We start from the raw sequence: 10,561 nt of genomic DNA, 5'->3' as shown, positions 1-10,561 counted from the left end.
AAGAAATGACACCTTGACAAAGAGAATATGTTAATTTTTCAATTAGATATCTAAGAAAAACCCAATTTTCAATGTTTTTACTATTTTTTTTATTTCTCTGGCAAAAATTAATATTTTTAAACGTTCTTAGGCTCATTGAAATCGTATTTTGTTATGCAATTCAAATTATATAAAACAATTCATGTACACATTCTTCGCTAGCGTATGCAAACCGTGAAAGTTGGCTCATAAAATGTCAAAAAATTGTGATTATTTATATGACAAAAAATGATCAGTAAAATGTATAAATCTTAAATTTACTTACATAAATCAGAGAAGTTTAGAATGATATATTTAGTTGATTTTTAAACATTATATTTTATTGTAGAATTAAATTTAAATTTTTTGACATTTTATAAGCCAACTTTCACGGTTTGCATACGCTAGGGAAGAATGTGTACATGAATTGTTTTATATAATTTGAATTGCATAACAAAATACGATTTCAATGAGCCTAAGAACGTTTAAAAATATTAATTTTTGCCAGAGAAATAAAAAAAATAGTAAAAACATTGAAAATTGGGTTTTTCTTAGATATCTAATTGAAAAATTAACATATTCTCTTTGTCAGGGTGTCATTTCTTTCAGAATTTTATTAGCTTTAATAAAATAAAGAGGAAAAAATTTTAGTTTTAATATTTTTGAAGATTTGAACAGTTCTATAGTTGTTGAAAAAGCAGAGTTCGCACAATTTCGGACGGTAGTGTATCAACCTCGCAAATCAAGTTTCCGAACTTCAGCTTGCGAGGTTCTATCACGGTTCGGGGATTTTTTTTTACCTGGAATTTTTATATAGCGGGATGAAATTAAATAATTCGATATTGCCAAAGCTGAAAGAAAGTATTTTCAGAATTCAGATGACTTGGTTAAAATTCTAGGTATGAATAAAGACAAACTCTAAGCATTCCGATAAACGCTTGTAGTACTGTACTAAATTCGGTTTCTTTTCTTAATGACTTCTACTGGAGAGACTAACAATTTTTGTTTCACTATTCGCACTGTTTTCTTGAAGCAAACTGTATCTGGACAATCATTTGTCCATTGCAGTGTGCATGCAAGAAGGCGAATATGACTGAAACAAATTGTTTATTTAAACAAATGTTGTATTTGCTACAAATATATTTCTGAGTGAGTTTTGAAACGATCAAGACAGTCAAATTTTATTTGAATCTAAGATATGGTTAATTCACCCCTGCCAATTTCACATTGTTTTTTGGGAAGATGAAGTATAAGGAAGATATTGCCTTATATTAAAACCCGAAATATTAAAAGAAATAAATCGAATTTTTATTTATAGTCACTATTAGTTTTATGAAATGCTAAAAAATTTAAATTTTGTTAATATGTTTACCTGAAATTTGTATACAATGGGATAGAAAGAAGAAATTTGATAAATGTTAACTTTGAAGAACTTGTTTTGGGGATTTCGGCTGCCGTGGTTGTAATTCCAGAGTAAAATATTGGGCAAACTCAATGATATCCTGTTATCACTTCTCTGCGAAGATGACACTTCATTTGAAAACTGTGAATAACAAAAGCAGTTGTTTTTATTTAAGAATCTGGAATAGTCTTATTAAATGTATTTATCTCTATGGACTATCCTTTATTATAAAAGTCTGCAAATTTAAACCTATTTGTGAATATGTATCTATGTATGTCTTAACATATTGAATAAATTTTACTATCTATTTTACAATCTATTGGTAATGTTTTTTACTTGAAAAGTATATGATGTGAATGATAAAAAAACATTCAAGTGGCACGGTAAAAATTGTATTTCAAGCTTAAAGTTACTTGTATGAGGAACTAACAATTTTCGCTTTATTATTCACGTTAATTTCTTGTAACAAACCATTGCAGAATGTGTACAAGATCGCGTATAAGATATAAACAAATTGTTAATGGTTTTTCAATGTTTCTGGTGTTTGATAATTATTTCTTTAGTTGAAGTGGATTTGAATAATTTCGTACAGGAGAAGGAATTTACAATGAATCGGAAACTTGAAATATTTCGTAGAAATGAAAATTCTATAATAACCATTTTTGTTTTCTCATACTAAAAACTTTATAGGTATCGTTTATCATTTTTTTTATTATTTACCTAATAATTTTATTATATATGTTATGAAAAAATGATTTACTGCTTAGACTGTTGGATTCCTCGATTAATTTTGTGGTCGCCTCTGGAAGCATTAATGTTTCCATTTTTCTCTCATTCTCGACTTCCAAATCATTTTACACTGCCACATAGAGTTGATCATAAATTTGAAAAATATTGGAGAACAATGTAGGTTTCTATGATTTGATAATCTAAAATAATTGTTTTAGAGTAAATAATTTTTATGGACAATTTGTTATTGTTGTCTAATAAATCAAGACATGGTATAAATTTTAGTTTTTTCTTCACCTGAAAAGTATATGTTGTGAATTTTAAAAAAGACTTTAAGTATGGCTCAGTCGGAAGGAATGCAATTGTGATCCGCTCTAATTTCAAACGTCAAGAGTGAGTTTTCGACAAGGTTAACACTTCTTTTTGAATATTTTGTGACAAACGGGAAAATGAAATCAATTGAAGACCTAAAATATTGCATTAAAATGATCTATAAGCGCTAGAGGTTATTTTTCTCTAATAAATTATAACAAAAGTTATGTTTTGTTAATTTTTTTTACCTGAAATTTTTAAATTGTGAGCGACAAAAATAAAAAGTACGATGGTGTCCCAGTTGAAGTGGTCCAAAACAAGTCGCTGTCCGGTAAAGCTAATTGAAATTTGTCCTCAAATTAAGCTAACCTATTCAATAATAAATATAGAGACTTAATTATTTTTATATTAATAATTTGTCAATAGAGTATAATTTTTATGAGTAACAATATATAGACGAGTGTTAAAAGTTATAAAATAATAATTTTTAGTTAGAAAGAAAAATTATAAAAAAGAAATAATGTTTATACGAAATATTGTTGATCGTGCGCTAATACATTTCTGCGCTCGCTGAAGGCAGACGCAAAAGCTAAAGGAAAAGAAGTCTCTGCATTAAATATAAAATATATAATATTAAAAAAGGAATATGTAAATATTTTAATTGTCTAACCTTTTTTTATTTTTAATTAAAAAAATATATATTGATATATACTTACTACGGAAGATATCAAACTGTCGCAAAGTTGTTTAGATGCTTTTTTTAGATTTCACGTCTTGGCAGAAATTATCAATTTGTAATTAATACAGTTTTATACTTATAAATTATTAAAAATCATTATTACCACAATATCACATGAAATATCAGATATTTAAAAATGTCTGTCCTCTATTTTAAAATTAAATAAGAAAAAAACGAATCTCGTTTTCATGGTCTGTCAAAACATTAATCACTAAAAACGTGAACATAGTAGGAAACAACTTAGTATCGAAGAAATATATCCTGTAAAATGATATAAAAATAAAAAATCATTGTGATAAATATATTTGAAATTTTTCTATTAGTATAATTTACTAAAAAATTGAAATAATTTGTTAATAAAAATTTACTTGCTTCTTAAAATTAATAAAGTTTTTTTACTATTTCTTATTTGCAAGAAAGTTTAGTTATTAAAAAAAAGACAATTTTCATTTGGATATTTAAAAATTATTCTGATTTATCTATTCTCGCAAAATTAATTATTAAAAATTACAAAACTTTAAAAATGTTATTTTTTTATTTTAAGATAGATTATAATTAATAGATAATGAAAAGAATATAAAATTTGATGGCGATAAATTTAACTGTCTGATGATGAACCAGATGAGGAATCAGATGACGACGAACCAGAGGACGACGAAGAACCAGAAGAGGATGATACTGTAAAATATAACGAGAAAATGTTGTATTTATGGATTAAAGAAATGTATTGTATAATTATTATTCTGTACATCTTAATAAATAGATTTCCATTTTAATTTAAAAATTTTAAAGTTATAGACCCGTATAATAAATTGTCGCTGCGTAAATTTAAGGATCCAAATTTAGTATTGGTGGTGATTTTTTATGATTCAAAATTCCCGGACAGAGTTTTATGAAGAAATTATTAAATTTTTATCAAATCTTTAATTGTTTAGATTTGTACACAGAAGGTGTAACTAATTCATTCCTGGGAGTGAATTATTTATGCAGAGTTGTTATAATACAAGGTTTTTTGAAATATGAAATGTTAATGAAAAATTAAAAAAATACATAGGCTTACCGGTTTTCGTACGCTTGTCGAATATTGTGATTATTGGGCTTGCTGGCCTTTTAGCAACTTTTCCTCTTTTACTTTCCTTCCCTCTTTCTCTATCACTTTCTTTTCCTCTTCCTATACCAATTTCTTTTCCTGTTCCTCTACAACTTCCTTTTCCCCTTCCTCTACCAGCTCCTCTTCCTCTTCCTCTTTCTATTCCTCTACCTCTACCTCTACCTCTACCTCTGCCTCTGCCTCTACCTCTTCCTCTTCCCCTTCCTGTACTGGTGCTTGGTTGCGGAGAATGTTCGAGATGCGAAGATGAATCCTGAGATTCATCGGGGTCATCCACTGTTCACAAAAAATATTTTACATCTTACAATTTCGGTAACTTTTTTATACTTTAGAATAAAATAAGGACCTCTAATATACTTTTTTACCAATAGGTTAATATTTGTTTACCTCTTTCTCTTCCCTTTCCTCTACTGGTGCTTGGTTGCGGAGAATGTTCGTGATGCGAAGATGAATTCTGAGATTCATCGATAGATTGTTCATCGATAGATTGTTCAGCGATTGATTGTTCTGTGATAGATTGTCCAGCAATAGAGTCTTGTTGCTCAGCGACGGGGACATCCACTGTTCACAAATAATATTTTACAAATTACAGCTTCGGTAACTTTTTTATATTTCTGCGAAGACTATTGCGACCATGATTGAAAGAGAATTAAAAAAGTGCTCTATTTTGGTATTTTGGAGTATTTTTGATAAAATTATAGTAAACTCGATTGTAATTGATTAAAATAATTTTAGTTTTTAAAAATTGAAATTTTCAAAAAAAATTGTTTATCTTTTTAATTTTACATTTTTTTAACCGAATAAAAAAAAGGTGTTTGTCTGCTTTGTCTACGGAACCCTAGGTTTTGGTGCGAGAGTAACTCGCATTTGTCCTATTTTTATTATCTAAATTAAAAAGGAATAATAATTAACCTTCGTCAATTTCTACAATTTCGGGATCTTTCTCGACCAACCGTGAAATTTCGTGCATTGAAATGCAACTCAAGTCGAGTTTTCGGAGTTTATCTATAATATAATGGTATTTATTAATAAGTATTTAATGAATAAAGAAGAGGGAGGTACTTCTAAATTTGAGGAGATGGGAAGAACTCGCCGAGCGCTCGGACGCACGCTCTACCATTAGAGCGTGCGTCCGAGCGCTCGGCGAGTTCTTCTTCTTGTCTCCTCATTTGTTAATACTGAATGAATTACCTTGGGGGTAAAACGCATATTTTTCAAACAGTTTACCCAATCTTTGTAACTTATCTCCTACTTTGATATTGAGTGAGGAGGTTTCTTCGAATCTAAAATTCTCAATTTTTGTCACGTCACGAGTCATATTAAAATTGTTCAATTTTTGCCCAGCTTTGAAATTTTCTCTCATTTCTTTTTCTTTGCTTAGGATGAAACATAGTCTTTCTATAAAGAATGCCAATTTAAAATATTTTCTAAGATTAATTAATAAATTTTTTTTTCTTAAATTTGGGAAATTTTTAGTGGTCTTAGTCTTTTATATAAAAAATTTAAAAAGTTAAAATTGTCTAATCACTAGTATTGAGAAAACGAGCTATAAAAAAATATATTTTTTAGTGTAGATAATACAATTTTCTTAGATCTGGTCAAATAGAATAAATATTATTAAAATACCTGCTAAATTCCACAATGACTTGATTTTCTTGGAATTTAAACATTTCATTGTTCGATTAAAACCAATTTCCAGGCACGTGTTTCTTCGCATAGGCGAATTTCTCACACTAATTACATCTTGAAAACCTTTAAATTCACCCTTTAAAAATGCTGAAAATTCTTGGCCTTTGTGGTATTTTAAAATTTTAGCAATTTTTCCAATTTCTTTTAACCCTTTGTTAAACTCCTTTTCTTCCAAAAGTGGTAGGGATAAGGCAGAGGCGAGGTAAGTACTTGGAGTTGTCGTGTTCATATTTAAATTACACCATTTCTCTTTTACAATCTATTAACAAAAATTTAATTGTATCTTCTATTGCACATATTTTACAGCACATTAAACTACAAGGTTGCAAAATTTTTATGGCAAATTTTTTGATTATAGTAAAAGGGACGCATAATAGTTATTTTCGTACCAAGGGCGCAAAATAGGTGATTGTGGTGAGATTGAAGAAACCAAGGGGATCCGAAGGTCCCGAAGCGAAGCCTCGGGCCATTCGGATCCCCTTGGTTTTCTCAATCTCACCTAAGCCTATAACACACGACTGTGTGTGTGTGAGAGAGAGAGAATATATATAATTTTATTATATAATATATTATAAACCAAAAATCCCATTATGCCCGCTTGATCAAAAAAAGAATAAAAAAAAATTCTTTGGTTTAGTTACATGAAAAAAATTTCTAGTGGTTTTCGAGGTGTTTTAGCACACATCAAACTTATTACGAAAAGTTCGTTTTGGTATCTAGTAAGTACAAAAAAATTTTCAGAAATTTAAAAAATAATTTTTTGGGTAAATTTCTCTTTTCGATTTTACAAAATGTTTTCGTCATTTTGTTAATTTTCAAATTTTTTTAATTTTCAAGTTTACAAAGAAAGAGCTACAAAAATACTAGTAGAAACAATAAGCTGAATTCAAAAATATTGATTTTTGAAAAAATTAGAATGATTTGAATATAATTTGTCAGTCGTTCTACAATTTTCAAATTCTTGTAACTCGGCCAAAAAATTTTTCTTTTTATGCGTCTCAGTAAAATGTATGTAGATGCAATGTTTGGAATGGAATTAGATGAAAATTATAGGAAAATATAGGAAATTACCTCTTGAAAGTCAAATAGCGACAAGTAATATTTCATTTGAGGCCATACTTTTCTCGTCGCTTCAATTAAGCTACAATTGTATGGCCCAATCATTTTCAAAAATTTACTTCCACTTTCAATGTCTGTCTTGTTCATTAATAATTCATGCGTCGCAATCATTTCACGGTCGTAATTTGAGAATTTTGATCTTGTTATCAAATTATCCACTTTTTTAAGAACGTTCTCGAAGAAATTTTTTTCCATGTTTTCCGAAATAACATACAGAGCAATTGATGGCTATCATTTAGTTAAAAATTATATTTAATTTAATTATTTTTGTGGGCACATCAGAGTGCCGTATTCGTATAACCATATTTAATAGTAAAGAGGGTGGGAGTTTTAACATGATTGCAAGTTATTTTTAAAGATCTTTTATAATATTCTGATAAAAGTTTTTAAAAATAAAATATATGTGACGTTTCATGAGAGAGGGGACCTTATGACAAGAGTCATAAGGTCCCTTTTTGTCATGGAACGTCACATATATTTCTGTTTTGTTTCTTTATCTACTACTTGGACGTTCTATTATTAAAGCAACTTACTCTTTTATCTTTTTCCACTATGAACGTGACGAGATTTAATTCAATATCTGTAACTGATATCTGTATATAAAAAGAAGTTATTTGTTTGTTTTATTTTATTAGCTTATTAGTTTTATTATTTAATAAATTATTTGAAATATTAACCTTTACTCCAATATCACAGTATAGCGTTGTAGACATTTTGAGGAGATCAAGGCAACCAAATAACAATGCTGTTTTCCCATCATCGTATGCCATTCGGCTCAAATAATATTCCATTACATTCAATTCTTCTAATGTATGGTTTTCGTTACAATCTTTATTAGTGATCAATTTGTTCAGGGCATTTCCTAGTTCTAAGAAGTTCTTAGGTGCTGGAGAGTCACCGTATCTGGCCTTGTAGAGGGCATCGTATAACGAATTGTACGATAATGCAGTACCATATCTAAATAAATATAATACCAAAGTTGATTTCAAATTTCTTCAAAAATCAATATTTTTAAATTCTGCTTCTTGTTTGTAGTAGTATTTTTTGTAACTCTTTCTTTGCAAACTTGAAAATTTAAAAAAATTTGGAAATTAACAAAATGTCGGACATTTTTTGAAAAATCAAAAAAATTAATTTCCTCAAAAATATCATTTTTTGAAATTCTGAAAATTCTTTTGTGATTACTAGATAACAAAGCAAAATTTTTGCAATGGGTTTAGTGTGCGCTAAAACGCATCGAAAGTTGATAGAATTTTTTCTGTAAAGAACATTATTTAAAAAAAAAAAGAAAAAATTCTAGTGACATTCAAGAAAATTTAGCGGACATCAAACCTATTGTAAAAAATTTGTTTTGTTATCTAGTAAGCGCAAAATAATTTTAAGAATTTAATAAAATGATTTTGACAAAATTAATTTTTTTTTATTTTTTAAAAAATAACCGCCATTTTATTAATTTTCTAAATTTTTTAAATTTTCAAGTTTGCAAATAAAGTGCTACAATAATATTACTAGAAACAAGAAGCAAAATTTTAAAATATTGATTTTTGAAAAAAATTTGTCAGGCGTTCTGCTCAAAAATCACTTTTTGCATAAAAGTTTCAAATTCTAGTAACTCAACCAAATTTTTTTTTTCGCTAAACATGATTTAAAATTTTCAGCCTGTATGAATTGACATAAAATTAGCCATAAAATAGAAACTCTGTAGAAGATTTTAAATATTCTTACTCATTATTGCAGTCTTTGATAATACTCGAAAACGATTTTTGTTTTAAATTTTTAGCCTGCTTTGTTGCTTCCTCCCTGCATTTTGATTCTTCGACATAAAGGGGGTAAGATTCACAGCCCTCTGCATGATTGCAAATGTTGTGAGTTTCACTCTCCGATGTCATGATTGTTCCAGAACATGGCAAACGGTAATTTGCGCATCTGAATGTTTTACTATTTTCCTTTTCCTCTGTTAGGTAATATAAATAATTTTCGTACACATATTTAGACGATCCTTCGAATTTCCCTTGAATTTTTATCATTTTCGTTCTATTGAAATTAATTAATTATTATTATATTATCTTGTAAATCTTATTTTGTTTGAAATTATTATTAATTCAAAGTAGGAGGTTCACGATGATGATGCAGAAGCAAACTGGCACCCAGTTATCAGCACCAAGTTATTTTTATTAACTTTTATTATTAATATTTAATATATTATTGGAGTATGAAAACATAAATAATATGAAAATAGTTGTCTGCAAGTTAATACAAATAATTGGGTCCTGATAACCAGGTGCCAGCTACAGCATGATTTCACAACGTGATTTCGTAACCTCAAATGTTGCATTTTTTTTAAACGTTACTATTCAAAAAATATCAAATATTACATATTAATATTTACTGGAAACATAAATCAATTTATTTTACATGAAAAAAGTTATGGAATTATTATATAATTATTTTATTTAAAAATATTAATTTGAATTTGAAGATTTGTTGAGTAAAAGAATTTCACAATTTTTCGAAGCTTGTAACTTATTTTGGATGCTTCGCACATATTTTAATATGGATGTCATTTACTTGCTATGGAAATTTGGTGAGGGTATCTAGCTATGTTTCGGACGTAAGAAAATTGGAAAATGTTTACTTAAAAAGGTTAATTGTAGGACTTCAAAGTTTTAAATCTCTTTCTATTTTCATAGAAAAAGAGAGCGATGTGATATTTTTTATTAACTTCAAGTCCTAGAATTAACCCTTTAAATTGACAAATTTTTAAATTTCTTATTTCTGAAATGGAGCAAAATATCCTCGTCAAATTTCCATGGCAGGTAAATTATATATACATATTAAAATATGTGCGAAGCCCCAAATTTTTTGAAGCACCCAGAATAAAGTTACAAGCTCTGAAAAATTGTAAATTTTTTTTTGCTCAACAAATTTTCAAATTCGAATTAATATCTGAAAATAAAATAATTATATAATAATTCCTTCATTTTTTTATGTAGAAGTAATTGATTTATGTTTCCGGGAAATATTAATATGTAATATTTGATAATTTTTGAATAATAACGTTTTCAAAAATATTGTACCATTTAAGATTACGAAATCACACAGATAATATTTACACGATAATATTATGATGAATAAACTTAGAAATTCATCATCTAGTTTAAGATAATATTGAAACTAGATTTTTATAAATATACCAAATTTTCATGACAGGTAAATTATATCAGTATTAAAATATGTTCGAAGCCCTAAATTTTTTGAAGCATCCATAATAAAGTTATTTATTTTATCTAATTTTTACAAAACAAAAGTGTATTTTACTGAGTGAAACATTCTGTATAATAGGATTGTAAACTTTTTTCAATTTTAAAAAACTTAAGAAATTAATTTTGAACTATTTATAATTTTTAACAATATATTTTTTAAGTAACTGAAAAAGTTTACG

Source organism: Leptopilina boulardi, unplaced genomic scaffold, assembly GCF_019393585.1.
Source record: "Leptopilina boulardi isolate dan_hultmark-lab unplaced genomic scaffold, ZJU_Lbou_2.1 LbouV2_298, whole genome shotgun sequence".
Taxonomy (NCBI): domain Eukaryota; kingdom Metazoa; phylum Arthropoda; class Insecta; order Hymenoptera; family Figitidae; genus Leptopilina; species Leptopilina boulardi.
The sequence above is the reverse complement of the archived record's forward strand: the minus strand, read 5'-3'. Positions refer to the sequence as shown.